A 16,212-nucleotide genomic window follows, 5' to 3' on the forward strand; every position below is an offset into this window, starting at 1 on the left:
ATGTCGTTCAAAATCGTCAAAAAAAGTCATAGTATAGCATGTCGTCCAAAATCATGAAAAAAAGTCATAGTATAGCATGTCGTTCAAAATCGTCAAAAAAAGTCATAGTATAGCATGTCGTTCAAAATCGTCAAAAAAAGTCATAGTATAGCATGTCGTCCAAAATCATGGAAAAAACGTGACGTACTTTTGGATGTTAGAGTATGACTTTTCTTTTTTCAATATGAAATATATCATGCTGTTGTCTTACATTTCATGGCATGTTTTATTTCATATCATGTTATGACATTTTCATGAAGCTGTTTGAGACATAATTTACATTGACAAATTATGAATGTTTATTTAAGATACTATACCATGACATTTTTTTATAATGTTAGGTATCCCTGCCTGTCTTAGATATATTTTTTTTTTCAATCACTCGGTTTATTATTGGTAAATGACACACTACACAATGCCTGGAATGCTCTCAGCTGGCTGGTCCTGTCTGGAACGGGTAAAATCCAAGTGGCAACCTCTGGGGCTTAAAAATGAAGCCAGCACAAGTTCCTCTATTCTCCACTTGAGGCTGCCTCCAGAAGTGAATCAATCCCCACGGACCCAAAACTGCCGAAGCTTCCAACAGAGGTGTTTACATGTTTACAGTCTGGTACAAAAAAAAGTTTCAGTCTCTTTGTTAATTTCCTTTATTATCATAAATGTACAGGGGGTTAAACTTTAAATAACTCACCTGTTTACATTTCATTACGGCTTTAAGTCACGCAAAATTAAGGCTGCGTTCACTGTGAGCGACAGGTTGTCTTCAACCTGTCAAGGCTTAAAATGTGAGTCCACAAACCAACGGCTGACATCACAGTAGCCGAGTACATTATATTATTCAGTCTACGGTAAAATATAGCTAACCAATATAAAAACTGAAAAACTAAATTGCTAACTGAACAGACAGTCTTGTTGACCACCACTTACCTTGGTGTGAACAATGACGCACGGCACTCTCATCACTCTGAGAGAAGAGGAAGCTCCGTGAGGTCTGCAGTAACTTTACGATGCCACTTATCAACGAAACACCCAGCAATGTTATGCTACATGGCTGCTTTGGTTACAGCCAGTGGGGAAAGAAATACTCTGATCTTTTATTTGAGCAGGCCAAAAAGAAAAGACCTCAGCACAGACAAACTCTGTTGCAAGTACTGCAGTCAAAATTTGACTCGTGTAAAAGTACAAAGTATTAGTATCAAAATATACTTCAAGTACAAAAAGTAAAAGTACTCATCATGCAGACTGGCTCATTTCAGAATAATGGAAATATATAATGTATATAATGTATATTATGCACTGCACTATCCACACTCCTGCATTCACATATACTACTGACCATGCTGTACACTGTGTTCATACCGTACCACCAGCTGATTATTTTGTATAACAGTCTACTGTGTGTATCACTAACTTATACCTGCACTGCCTACTGTAACCACTGCACATACTGTCCATACTGCAGCACGTTCATACACACTGTTGTATAGATGTAGTGTCATCATATCTCCTCACTGTTTATTCCACAGTCTATTCATTCTTTATTTTATGCACTTCAATGTTTTTCTGCACTTCAGATCAGATGCTGCTGTGTAGTTTAATCTAAAGTAATATATCATGTCATTTTGCATCAGTATTCTGAATCTGTAAATTAACTAAAGCTGCCAGGCAAATATATCTCCCTCTGATGTGAAGTGTAGTAGAAGTACAAAGGAGCTATATATGGAAACACTCATATACATGTACACTCAAAGTACATTTCAAGTACATCAAAACTTAACTGAAGTGCAGCACTTGCGTAAATGTACTTAGTTATTTTCCTCTGTGACCTGTGAGGAGTTTAAGTTGTTTATTACATCTTTATTTTTTGTCACATAATCTCACAGGTCAGAAATTTAGTTACACTGAAATCATAATAGATCAAAAGTTATCCAGGCAGTTGTTGAACATCATCAAGAAGTCGATGCTCCAAGCTGCTAAAATTCAACTGGCTATTGCATTTCAATAAGTACATTTCAACCAATTATCTTCTTTAAACTGATGTGGCAAAACTTCATTCAAACATAAAAACAAAAAGAAAAAAAGAAGACCACATTATGCAAGTTGGATTCCGTGACTAATCCTGTCCTATCTAAGTAACATTCATGTCAAGATGTTGTTGTCATTAAAAAAAAAAGAAAAGCTGTGAGAGCTTGTTTTTATGAAGCGCTGGGATGAGGCTCGACCCAGCACCAAGAAAAACACTCTGTAAACACAGGCCCTTAGATGAAAATTGAAGGGACACCTTAGCCCTAAGTAGTTTTATGCAGCCAGGTTCAGGTTCATAATCTTCACTTGGAAATCTTTCTCAATGTTTTTCTAAATGATTATTTTCACATCTATCTGATGCTCCAGCTGCTTCTTCTTTGTCCATCAGTGAAGTTCTGCCTCCATCTAGTGTCTGAATACAGAACAACACCTCTTTCTCCCTCTTAACTCAATCACTTTCAAAGTGAAAGTCCACTTATTAAAACCTTTCATTCAAAGATGACAATAAGTAATGTGAAACAGTCAGCTCTTACAGAGATTCATCATCACACTCCTCAGTTTCTTGTTTTTGCTTCAGCTTAATTTCAGCACTCTGGAAAGATGTGGATCCACCTCACAGAGAGCAGCGATCAGAACTGAACAGGCTTCAGTTCCCTTGTTCCGCACCGTGTCGATCACATGTCGTGCTTTGTCTGCTCTGAGTTTTGCTCTGGCCGACTGCATTTCATCATCATTTATAACCTGACGCTCCAGGAGTTTATCCAGAAGCTGGTTCAGATTAGGATCAGACACTCTGTTTACAAACTGTGTCCGAACTGAGAACAGTCTCTGCTCTGCTGGGACGCTGTCCTCTGCTGGGATGCTGTCCTCTGCTGGGACGCTGTCCTCTGCTGGGACGGGACGCTGTCCTCTCCTGGGACGCTGTCCTCTGCTGGGACGCTGTCCTCTGCTGGGACGCTGTCCTCTCCTGGGACGCTGTCCTCTGCTGGGGCGCTGACCTCTGCTGGGACGCTGTCCTCTGTTGGGACGCTGTCCTCTGCTGGGACGCTGTCCTCTGTGGAATTTGTCCTCTTGAACCTGGAAGATAACCGAGGAAAAGACATTTATATAATAACCAATGCGTATCACCAGTGACTTCCTGATTTGATTTAATCTGATGAAGGATATTTCAGCTACAATATCAATATTGCTTGAATATGAAAGCGACTCTGAGAAAACTAATGTTGTAAATTACACAAGAAAATCTATTTTTTTAGAAGAATGAATTCAGAATAGAGTTCAAATATAATATTTTCATGATGACTAAATATTTCTCGAGCAGCAGCAGTAATGTTTACAACAGCAAAGTCACTATATACATTTAATGATATCTCACTGGAAACAAATCTGAAATGTCAACACCATAACAGGCCTCACAATACTGAGTGAAGTTTACAAAGGATGAAGAACACAGACGTGAGCCAGTATCTGTAATTCCCCCTGTCCTCCGTCCTCCTCCCTCTGCTGCTCAGGTGAGTTACTACCTGCAGGTTACGCTGGTCAGTTTTCAGATACGTGGCAAACCTGTTAGGTTTTAGTTGAAATGAGGACCCAAAGTCAGAGCAGTGGGCAGGTGGACTTGGAACAAAAGGCAGGTGACTGAAAGTCCAGCAGAAAGAGGAACCAAAACTAAACTAAAAGCCAACTGAGATGAACACAAGAGAGCAGACAGGAGACGGAGCAGAGTCACCATGATCACGGGGATGAACTGACGGGGGAAGCACTGGGCTTTAAATACACAAGGGCTGATTACTTACTACACACAGGTGAGTGAAACAAGACACAGGTAAAACACATGAGGTCATCCACAAAGGCCAGAAAACTCATGAAGTAAAAGTAACACTAAACACAGTGAGACCACATTTCAAAATAAAACAGGAACTGGACACAAACACATGAACATTAACTTGACAGAAAACAGGCGGCAAACAGACAAAGGCAGGAAGTGAACACAACATGACTCATGAGGAGAGAACCACTGCCTGCACCCTCTCCCTACCCACTTCCACTCTGTCTCTGTATCTATCTCTCTGTATCTGTATCTATCTCTCTGTATCTCTGTATCTATCTCTCTGTATCTCTGTATCTATCTCTCTGCTTCCACACAGTCACCAGGGTATGTCTAATGCTTCATCATCTGCTCATGTGTATCTGAACAGGTTGAACACTGCAGGACGTGACAGGGTCAGAGCTAAGATGCCAAACATCAGCTGTGCAGCTGTGAACTCCCACACCACTTAAACCATTTCACATGAACAGAACAACTGAGCTGAAGTGGAGCACCTCTGTGACCAAACATCTTCTTTCTTCCTGGTTTTTAATATTGTTTGATTGAAATGTTCCAGTCACAGTTTGTAAAATGCCTTCACTTTGCTTTCTTCAATACAACCGAAAGACACTCCCATTTCTAAGGACATTTGGGCTTAAAGCTATAGTTAGTAATCCTGTTCAGAAACACTTTTTGTTACACTGGGTGAAATGGTCCTTCCATCCTGAGAGTAGTCAATACATAATGTGTTCAGAAAAAGGAATGAAAAAAATCCGACCTCTGTGGCAGCTGCAGGCCTGTAAAAACTCTGACCAATCCCTGCCATTCGGTGCGAATGGAAAGAACCAATCAGATGCCTTCATGTCTCGTATTGCCTGAGCCCCCCTCCATCCCTCCCTCCCTCCTCCCTGCGCTCACTCATCACATGTCACCGTTGCTGGAAATATTCAGTACACTCCTCAGCAGAAATACTGAGTTAGCAGGAGTTTGCTGCACAATGGCAGAGAAAATGCAGCCAAAAGTACCACTTCTGAGAAAGGAAAGTCAGAGGCAGAAAAGACTGCAATGAAAAAGGCTTTGGATAAAGTGAGAGGACAAACCAGACATCAACAGCAGTCCAGCTTTTGAACGGTGGAGACAACCGAGAGATGAAGGGCCTGAAAAGTGATGCAGAGGTTGCTGTCTTTCTGTTGGACAGGTAATTATTTGTTTGCTTTGGGGGGATTTGTTATTTTACCTGGCTCTCCTCTGCCCTGCTGACTGCAGGATGCACGTTCAGGCATGTCTGGACTCGTGGCTTTGGACGGAGCACTGACGGGAGGGGGAGCAGGGGGCGGAGCTTAGAGGAGGTGCCGCTTTCAAATCTTGCTAGCTCTCCAGCATTACCAACTATGGCTTTAAGGCCCAGACACACCAGACCCACATCAAAGAACTAGCAGTGATGAAGGTTGACTGTTGTGCCGCCTCCTGTCACCTGTTTCTTGTTCAGAAAGTTGCACTTGAACGCACCACAAAGACTACAGCCAATGGCCAACCAGCATGTACGCTCTGCACCTGTGTCAGAGGAAATAATTCTCCATAGCAGCAGGTGGTGGTTATCTCTATACGTCATTCAAAAAGCGAAACAGGAAGACCACCAGAATGGAGTCCAGATGCTTGTTAGCCAGATAACACACGAACAACACAACCTGGTGTTGCAAGAACAGATCATATTTAGCATGCACTGGTGAACAGAGAGGAGAACTTAAGTCAGTGCACCTAAAATAAAGACACAATTAGCCACATTTTAGCACCCAGCTCGCACATTAGCCATGATAGCTAGAAAAAAGAAAACTTAGCGAGATGGCTAATTGTTACTCTCAGTTTTCAGGTGATTTGCCAATCTCGTTGTGGATTTGTGACATAGAGTTTCCTTTGGCATATCTGGCACTCAACTGTCTCATCTCCGCACATTTTGAAACTGACATTTCTGTGACTTGCTAGAGTATCAGTCAGCCTGTCTTGTGTGGTCAAACTGTCCCTGTTTCAGTAGTGCTGGACTGCTGGTGACTGACGTTAGAGAGTGAGGTGGAGTCACAAAACTATCAGGACAAATGTCCTAGAATAAATACAGATAATTAATGTTGATGCCTAATGAATAATTTTGGATAACTTTCTATATTTATGGGATTTTTTGGGTAATGCATACACATAAATATATAACCCCTCTCACCCCTCCATGAGGGTGGTGGTGTGTTTCCTCATGTTTGGGTCCTCTACCAGAAGCCTGGGAGTCTGAGGGTTCTGTGCAGTATCTTGGCTGTTCCTAGGACTGCACTCTTCTGGACAGAGACCTCATATGTTGAACCTGGAATCTGCTGGAGCCACTCTCCCAGTTTGGGGGCCACAGTCCCCATTGCTCCCATTATTAGGCATTTGAATACTGATTTTGAGGCTAATTACCATGGCAACAATCAAAGTATTTGGTTCAGACCTAGACCTCCTGCACCAACGGGCTCTGCCATCTCAGACGTCGATTCAACATGCTGAATCTGCCAAAACAAAAAAAAAGAAAGAAAGCCAATAAGGGCCATCACAGGCCAACAGCACAGGAAGCACTGCAAAAACCAGGCCAACAGACACTCAGCGACGGCCCCACATCGACCAACGGCCGACCGTCAGCTAGATGTGTCAGGACCTTTAGCCCGTACTTCAGGAGGTGCTAAACAAGCTCTGCTCTATGCTCTATGTTGATTACCTTATTTACATTAAAGCAGTGCTTAATTTGAGCCGGAACGTACTGGAACGCGTACCAGGATCTTTTCAGAAAAGGCCCTGGTGTATTCCGGAACTAATTTGCATGGGTCTAGAACTTTTCGCATCTAAAAACTACATACAGTATTGGCTGATGTCACTAGTGTTGCAGGGTATACTGGTAATGGTAGACCACGGTACTAAAACTCCACAGTAGCCTACATATGATAGTTCAAAGTCCAGTGCCACCTGGCACTCAATATGCTGCTGTAGTGGTTTGTTTTCCAGACATGTGAGTATCTTTGAGCAGTGAAAGTTATTATTTATTTCTTTTTACTTGTCGGCAGTGATTTGTTTTCCACAGAGCTCTACGTGCGAGCATTTTACCCGCATTTGTGACTAAAAATAATTTTGTGCGCGCAAATTCAATCATTCAGCTCGCTGTGCGAGTACAGATTTCAACCAGCAGCAGAAAGGATCAAATCAAATCCTGCCGGTTGTGGGTTGAACGGGGGTCACAGACAGGATATGGCGGTCAAATATGGTGGAGGCTCACAGTGCTCCGCGCTGCAACATAACGGCTTACTGGCGGCAGAGAAGTCCGACTCCAGGTCCAATAGGTCCTAATATCCTCTTCTGGGTGTCATGACTGCCCAGTAGTACCTGGACAACTGAGCCGTGGCGGCACACAGGTATGTGGCGTGTCAGAGGAGAAACGAGCCGTTCACATTTCTCTCTTTGTGTCAGTAACGGCCCACAAACCTCACCGCACTTTAGGGACTGTTCTTTACTTATGAAGGGACTGTTCTTTACTTGTCAGGGGAGGAGGGTGGCTGGTTGATTTTTATTTTATTTATTCATTTTATTTTGATCCCCCCTATGTTAATCACTTATTGATGATGTTTTTGAAGTATGAATAAGTCAATAAGTAATTTATTCCACTGAAATATCATTGATGTATTATAGAAAAGTGATTTATCTTTTTATAAATGACAAAAGGCACATCTGCCTCATTTTCGCTGTGGTATCATGATACTACTCAGAACTGTGATACTTTCACTGGTATCGTACCGTGGGTCCCAATTTTGGTACGTGACAACACTAGTTGTAACAACCATTCCATTCGGAGTCGCGCAGTGAGGCGGCTCGGGTGCAGCTTAAAAAAGTGTTCCCCCACTTTTGGGAGTGGGGAACACTGCTCTCTCAGAGGCCCAAAGTGTTCCCCTACTTCTAATTTTACAAATTAAGCACTGTATTAAAGGTACAAAAATATTTCCAGTGTGAATCAATTTATTTCCATTGAGAATTGGGGGGGGCACCTGGCTAAAAGTTGAGTATCATTGAAGTACAGCATTAATTCATGCAGAGCACTGAAATCACACCTGTATTTGTTCTTGTTTAAAGTTGTTTTTGGAGTTTTCTTTTTGCTCCTGCGTGTTATTCAGCTGATCACCACAGAACACATTCCTCACACTTTGGTTTATGTGTCATGATGGAATCACACCTGCTACTGCCGTTATCTTCAGAGAGGAGAGGAGCCCTGCAACGTGCATTTCTCTACATAGTCCACATGCATCTTAACTGTATTTCCTTTGTATCAAGACACTATTGGTATCTTGTTCATCTGAGAGTAATCAATATCACTGAGTTTCATCTCAGATGAGAAGACCATTGCCTGTGAAGAAAAGCACAACATTCTCGTCACTTCTCGAAGGTACATTTAGTTGAGTATGTATGATGACACAGACGTGAATGACTAGTCTATGAGGCTTATCCTGGTTATGATCATATTTCGGATATGATAGATGAGCACAGAGAAATCAGGTGTTCATATTCCCTGTATACATCCCGTTTTCTTTCAGAGTACACCAGCTGACGTGGAATATGGTGTTAACATGTTGAAACACATAAATGGGATACTCCCATCATACAGCAGTTACTCATGTACTCATTTAATGCATATAAAGTCTTTATCAACTTTCTTTTCTTTTTTTTGTGATGTCTGCATGACTTTAAACATAGAATAAATAAACAGGAGTTCAGATGGCAGCTGGTGTCTCCTCACAGATCTACTGTCTGAGTGCAGGGCAGGACAAAACAAGCCCGAGTCACAGTGATAAAGCCTCATACTGTATATACATCATGTTTTTCTCCTCCTGTGACTAACCTTGTGTTCCTGAGCTGCTGTCTCGCAGTCTCTGCACCAGATCATTCCTCTTGGTGTCCTGTAACACCTGCTTGGTCACCTCCACAGCTTCAGGAAGTCCCCAGCGCTCGATCATTACATCAACAATCTCCAGCCTGTCTGCGTTCTCCAGTGTGCTTTGTGGGATGTCTGAGGAGTTTTTCAGGAGCCACTTGAATTTTTTAAATTCTGCTTCGGTGAGGTCGTCCAGAGTGTTTAACAGTCTTGTTGCTGTAGCTCCCTGTTAAAATCAGAGAAGATGTAAAATCTGTCGGACAGTTTTGTACCAGTTTGGAAGGAAAAACGCAGGAGAAAAACGTAATAACCTTTTCTCTTACTGTCTCTTACCTCTGCTGGGACATTCCTCTGTGGAGTTTCTCTTCTGAGAGTTGAAAGATAACCTGGAGAATAAAAAGGAAAACTGTTGTCAGTTGTTCAATGTTCTGCTTAAATAAATCATCAGAGCCCACAGGGGAGAAACTTATAGTTTGTATTTTTTGGTTTTGGTTCCTATTAATCGATCAATATACTATTAGTGCTCCATTTAATTTTAGATGGAGATCTTATTCAGCAATACCACTAAGAACATGCTGCCTGCAGGACATTTAGGCTACACAGTGAGTTCCTTTACATTGTCTCTTGATCCCTGCTGCATAACACCAGCAATGTCTTGTTCCCTAAGGTGAATCACTGAGCTGAAGTGGAGCACCTCTGTGACCAAACATCTTTCTTCCTCGTTTTTAATGTTGTTTGATTGAAATGTTCCAGTCACAGTTTCTAAAATGCCTTCACTTTGCTTTCTTCAATACAACCGAAAGACACTCCCAGTCGTGGCTTTCTGACAGAAAAGTGTGGATTGCAAATGAGCTGCAGCCTAATTAAAGAATAACATGTGAAAATGCATCTCTTTGATTGTTTTCTATTCTACCACTGAGGTCTAAACTGTGACATCAAGTGGAGTGCTGCTGCAGGACGGTGAAGCCTTTACCTGTCAGATCCACAATACGTTTCCACACTTCTTGTCTCTCCTGGTCCTGGATCACCAAAGTCAGGTTCTCTGGGATGGTAGTCAGGAAAACTTCAAATGTTGGATGGTAATTTGGTCCATAATCTGAGTGAAATTGTTTGCACTGAAAACCAGAAGCAACGGGTCATTTTTCAACCTGTTGAAAATATTTATCTGGTACTTTCCTGATCAGCCAACATGATCATTGTGTTTGTGACCATTAGAAGTGTTGAAGTGACTTGACTCACCTCAGGCTGTATTTGGAAGGCCTCAGGTTCACAGTGGACCCTGTAACTTTGACCAAAGCTCAGAGGACAGTGGGCAGCGATCTCGATGTACTTATTATTGCTTTGGTTCTTTTTAACCTTCGGTAACAGGACATTTGGATCATTAGGAGGTTTATGCTCAGAGAGTCAGCTCAAATTTATTCACAGCAATACATTTAAAGAAAATGTTGACAGTGAAAATCACAATCAAATTAAAGCACAGACATAATCATGAGGATATACTGTCAGTACATTAAAGTACATATTCAATAATTCAACAGCACTGCAGAGACAAATGAATAAAAACAAATATAAAAACAGAGTAATTCAACATCACTATAACATTATAGACACATGATTTACAACTATCCCTTTTTCAGCCTCTCTACAGATCCATTGAACTGTGACCTGATGAATGATGCAAATGTTAATACACGTGTGTTGCTGGAAACAGACAGGAATCCCTCAGCTGTTGGAAAGTCACTGGTGTTTCATCATCACACAGATCACCAGTTACAAGTTTGCTCTTTGGAGCTCATTATTTAAAACCAACATTGTCTTGAACAGAACTTGATCAAGTGGTGACAAGGGAAATCATTTCTTCATTTTTAACTGACTGTATCTGTATTATAATATAAATTAAAGTATGAAGGTGGAGCAGGCAGTTCTGAAGAAAGGTGGATGATTGTTGAGTCTCATTCCTGGGTGATAAAATACCAACACTTGGGGTTAGTACTCGAGCCCAATCACCAAAGCTGGAGCCTATCAGCTGACACTGGGCGAGAGGCAGGGTTCACCCTGGACAGGTCACCAGACTATCACAGGGCTGACACATAGAGACAGACAACCATTCACACTCACATTCACACCTACGGACAATTTAGAGTCACCAGTTAACCTGCATGTCTTTGGACTGTGGGAAGAAGCTGGAGCACCTGGAGGAAACCCACGCTGACACAGGCAGAACATGTCAGAGCACCTGGAGGAAACCCACGATGACACAGGGAGAACATGTGGGAGCACCTGGAGGAAACCCACACTGACACAGGGAGAACATGTCAGAGCACCTGGAGGAAACCCACGATGACACGGAGAACATGTCAGAGCACCTGGAGGAAACCCACACTGACACAGGGAGAACATGTCAGAGCACCTGGAGGAAACCCACGCTGACACAGGGAGAACATGTCAGAACACCTGGGGGAAACCCACGCTGACACGGGGAGAACATGTCAGAGCACCTGGAGGAAACCCACGCTGACACAGGGAGAACATGTCAGAGCACCTGGAGGAAACCCATGCTGAAACAGGGAGAACATGTCAGAGCACCTGGGGGAAACCCACACTGACAGAGGGAGAACATGTGGGAGCACCTGGAGGAAACCCACGCTGACACAGGGAGAACATGTCAGAGCACCTGGAGGAAACCCACGCTGACACAGGGAGAACATGTCAGAGCACCTGGGGGAAACCCACGATGACACAGGGAGAACATGTCAGAGCACCTGGAGGAAACCCATGCTGACACAGGGAGAACATGTCAGAGCACTTGGAGGAAACCCACGCTGACACAGGGAGAACATGTCAGAGCACCTGGAGGAAACCCATGCTGACACAGGGAGAACATGCCAGAGCATCTGGAGGAAACCCACGCTGACACAGGGAGAACATGTCGGAGCACCTGGGGGAAACCCACGATGACACAGGGAGAACATATCAGAGCACCTGGAGGAAACCCACGCTGACACAGGGAGAACATGCCAGAGCACCTGGAGGAAACCCACGCTGACACAGGGAGAACATGTCAGAGCACCTGGAGGAAACCCACGCTGAACATTCTTCTCAGGGTTCCTCCATTTTCCTCATTTATCTCCATAAACTCAGCCATGTTGCCGTTTAGATGCAGTCAGAGGTACCTCATGTTTTTTGCCTCAGTTTGGTTGCTGAGGTCATCTGTGCAACGGTTTCACCAACTTTAAGCATTTCCTTAAATATAAGACCAAGATAAGGAGAAAAACCTGAGGAGAAGACTTGAGGATGTTTTTGTGCAACTACTTTCATTTAAAGGAAAATCTTAACTTTAAGTGCTTTGTCCAACCGGCCCCTGAGAACAAGACTCAAAAATCAATCTCTCTCCAGAATGCCCTACTCCACCTTTAATATGTGACGTTCAAGTTGCATCCAGGAGGGTGATTCACATCCTCCAACCAAGTGAAATAATAGTTTCAGCAAATATTAATTCCAACTGCAATTCCAAGAGCCGTAAACCTCCTCTCTCAGCTGGTCATTTCTAAATTCTTTCAGTTTCTGGAACCAAGTGAGTCCATAAAAAACTTCTTCCTACATCACTGTGTGTTGTGTGTACTTCACTGAAACTCGAATAAATACACAAGTGTTAGAAGTTCATGAACTCTTTCTGTAAGACTTGAAGTGTTTTTAACATTTTCCCCACAGAGGTAAACCATTAAGTTTATATAGATTACAAAGGTTGTTTTCTGTTTAGAATACTCAGTATTTCATTTTGGACTTGTTAAGGCCACTGTTGACTTTTTATGCCTCCTGTTTGAAGAATCACAAATGACCCTGGCAGGCAGAAATACATGAGACATGAGAGTTCAGATTGATTTTGATTCTTACCACAGCATGAGAAGGTTTATAAAGAACAGAAGCAAAGTGTGACTGACCTGAATCTCCTTTGTTAAAACAGCTGTGTCTTAAAACAAGAGTTTAGGCAGATGGTGACACGTATGACAGATAGCTTTACCTCAGTTAGATGGACGTTGCTGGGCAGCAGTAATACATTCAGTACTTGATATCTTCTGCTCGGAGGTCGGAGGAACAGCAGAACTTGGCCAGTTATTGGCGGCATGATGTTCAGAAGCCTTTTCATGGGATCCCAGATCAGGCCGAAGGCAGAGAGGTGACGGACCTTCACAACCACATGAGTGTGTGTAATCTCCAGCGGCTCCAAGATGCTCATTCCATCATCAGTGATGTGGACGACAGACAACAGTCCATCAGTAAGCAACGCTGTGAAAGAAAAGAGCTGTTAAACTTTTGTGTTACTGTGAACAGGTTCATCTACTTAATTCACTTCTTACTACTCGAGTCCAGAGATTTAAAATGAATCTATTGTCATTAACTCTGGAGCTTCCAAAGGATGTGCCACTTTGCCTCTGTCCTTCACTCACCTAATTTACTATCATTGTTCTGTTTCACACATGATCTGTCTGCATTTCACTCCACTCCATTACATTTTCATCATGCATGTCACTGAACGCAGCTAGTTTTAACAAGTAGTGCTACACATGAACACAAATCTCTGCATTTTCACTTATTATTTCTTTCACATTGAAGACAGTAATGTCTTTACCGTCCTTTGTTTCACAGTGTGGGAGGTGGAGCAGACAGAGAGCAGCTTCCTTTGAACACTTGATTTCAAACAGCGGCCCTGCAGCCATCTTGCCAGCTGACTGGAGGACGATCTCATCCCATTGGACAGTGTTGTACAGCAGCTCCGCCTCCTGAGCCATAACAAACACCAGTCCAGTCAAAGCACAGTGGAACACACCTGGACCAGGACACCTGAACCTGTAGGACACAGAAGGACTGATTACAACAAGCTTTCAGTCTGTTGGTCAATGATGTGTTGAGTTGAGCCGTGCAGACGCTCTGTGTTTTTATTCATCTTGTACGTGGTGTTTAACATGATGTCATCTTCCTTTCTGTGAGGTCACAACCTGCGATCCATCCCATCGTCCTACAGACACATCATTGATTCTTTAGGTGATTGATCAGGTGTCCTGACCTCAACCTGAACATTAAACAAAAAACAATCTTGCTGATTCTAAAAAACCTCGGTGGAACAAATTTGGGACTAAAGTCAGGGTTAGTGCACACAGCATCTGCCAGGCAACACAAACACTAAATCCATCCAGCTTTTGTCCTGGTAAGAATTCAGAAAAACTACAAATGTGATTGTTGCATCACTTAAAAAGTTGGAGACCAAACTGACTTTGTGCACAATAGAGTGAAGCAGCAGCTGCACAAGTATGAAGTGTATGAGTGTTCAAAGTGAACAGTATACACTGAAAGGAGTTGAACTGACAGGTGAAGTGTGTGTGGAGGGGTTTCTGAAGCTGTTGGACCATCTGACTTGCAGTTCTGATGCAGTATACTGATGCTTTAAGCAGGGTTATCATAGTAAACTAAAACTAAAATCAGCAGTGAAAATATTTGTAATAAACTGAAACTACATAAGAACTAAAACTAAACTGGAAACTAAAACTAAAACAGTTTGAACTGCTTCAAAAACTAATGAATGTAAAATACAAATGAATGTTAATTAATTTCAGTTTCAGTTTCAGAAATTAAGGTGACTTGACATTCCAGGAGATGGCGCTATGCCACAACTGCTTCACATCAGACACTAAAGCAGCACAAAGATTTAAAGCCGTTCCTATAGAGTTCTCCAACCATGTATTTTATATGTATGTGTAGTAAACGTCTGAGATGTTATACCTGGCCCTAATAAACAAACAAACACTACTGTAAAACTACAACTGAACTAAAACTGGCAAACACACTCTAAAAACTGACTAAAGGGAAATTAAAAGAGTCAAAACCAAAATAATATTTAACTGAAATCAAACATTCATTAAACCCAGGCTGTGAGCATGAAAGCAACTGAACTGTGCTGAAGAGGTGGGAAAGGGCAATGAAAGGAGGTGAAGTGGAGGTGAAGTTTGAGTGATGAAAGGAGGTGAAGTGTAGGTTAACGTGTAAGTGATGAAAGGAGGTGAAGTGGAGGTTAAAGTGTAAGTGCTCAAAGGAGGTGAAGTGGAGGTTAAAGTGTAAGTGATGAAAGGAGGTGAAGTGTAGGTTAAAGTGTGAGTGATAAAAGGAGGTGACGTGAAGGTTAAAGTGTAAGTGATGAAAGGAGGTGAAGTGTAGGTGAAACTGTAGGTGATGAATGGAGGTGAAGTGTAGGTTAAAGTGTCAGTGATGAAAGGAGGTGGAGTGTAGGTTAAAGTGTGAGTGATGAAAGGAGGTGAAGTGTAGGTTAAAGTGTGAGTGATGAAAGGAGTTGAAGTGAAGGTTAAAGTGTAAGTGATGAAAGGAGGTGAAGTGAAGGTTAACGTGTAAGTGACGAAAGGAGGTGACGTGAACGTTAAAGTGTGAGTGATGAAAGGAGGTGAAGTGTAGGTTAAAGTGTGAGTGATGAAAGGAGGTGAATTGAATGTTAAAGTGTAAGTGATGAAAGGAGGTGAAGTGAAGGTTAAAGTGTAAGTGATGAAAGGAGGTAAAGTGAAGGTTAAAGTATAAGTGATGAAAGGAGGTGAAGTGAAGGTTAAAGTGCAAGTGATGAAAGGAGGTGAAGTGTAGGTTAAAGTGTACGTGATCACAGGAGGTGAAGTGTTGGTTAAAGTCTAAGTGCTGAAAGGAGGTGAAGTGGAGGTTAACGTGTAAGTGATGAAAGGAGGTGAAGTGTAGGTTAAAGTGTACGTGATCATAGGAGGTGAAGTGTTGGTTAAAGTCTAAGTGCTGAAAGGAAGTGAAGTGGAGGTTAAAGTGTAAGTGATGAAAGGAGGTGAAGTGTAGGTTAAGATGTGAGTGATGAAAGGAGGTGAAGTGAATGTTAAAGTGTGAGTGATGACAGGAGGTGAAGTGAAGATTAACGTGTAAGTGACGAAAGGAGGTGAAGTGAAGGTTAAAGTGTGAGTGATGAAAGGAGGTGAAGTGAAGGTTAAAGTATACGTGATGAAAGGAGGTGAAATGAAGGTTAAAGTGCAAGTGATGAAAGGAGGTGAAGTGTAGGTTAAAACGTCAGTGATGAAAGGAGGTGAAGTGTAGGTTAAAGTATACGTGATGAAAGGAGGTGAAGTGAATGTTAAAGTGTGAGTGATGACAGGAGGTGAAGTGTAGGTTAACGTGTAAGTGATGAAAGGAGGTGAAGTTTAGGTTAAAGTGTACGTGATCATAGGAGGTGAAGTGTTGGTTAAAGTCTAAGTGCTGAAAGGAAGTGAAGTGGAGGTTAAAGTGTAAGTGATGCAAGGAGGTGAAGTGTAGGTTAAAGTGTCAGTGATGAAAGGAGGTGGAGTGAAGGTTAAAGTGTTAGTGATGAAAGGAGGTGAAGTGAATGTTAAAGTGT

At 42.3% G+C, this 16,212-nt stretch overlaps 1 protein-coding gene and 1 pseudogene across 2 annotated transcripts in view; both read right to left on the reverse strand.

The window, feature by feature from the left end:
- Positions 1 to 670: 670 nt before the first annotated feature.
- Positions 671 to 16,212, reverse strand: part of LOC125881972 (NACHT, LRR and PYD domains-containing protein 12-like) — a 68,976-nt gene continuing 53,434 nt past the window's right edge. Inside the window, exon 15 of one of the 2 annotated variants that reach the window (XM_049565506.1) lies at positions 671 to 2,549. The gene's annotated coding sequence lies outside the window, so the exon portion shown is untranslated. The remainder of the gene's footprint in view (positions 2,550 to 16,212) is intronic. The other variant, XM_049565504.1, reaches the window with a different exon arrangement.
- Positions 671 to 16,212, reverse strand: part of LOC125881954 (NACHT, LRR and PYD domains-containing protein 3-like) — a 40,236-nt pseudogene continuing 24,694 nt past the window's right edge.

This window comes from Epinephelus fuscoguttatus, linkage group LG21, assembly GCF_011397635.1.
Source record: "Epinephelus fuscoguttatus linkage group LG21, E.fuscoguttatus.final_Chr_v1".
NCBI lineage: Eukaryota > Metazoa > Chordata > Actinopteri > Perciformes > Serranidae > Epinephelus > Epinephelus fuscoguttatus.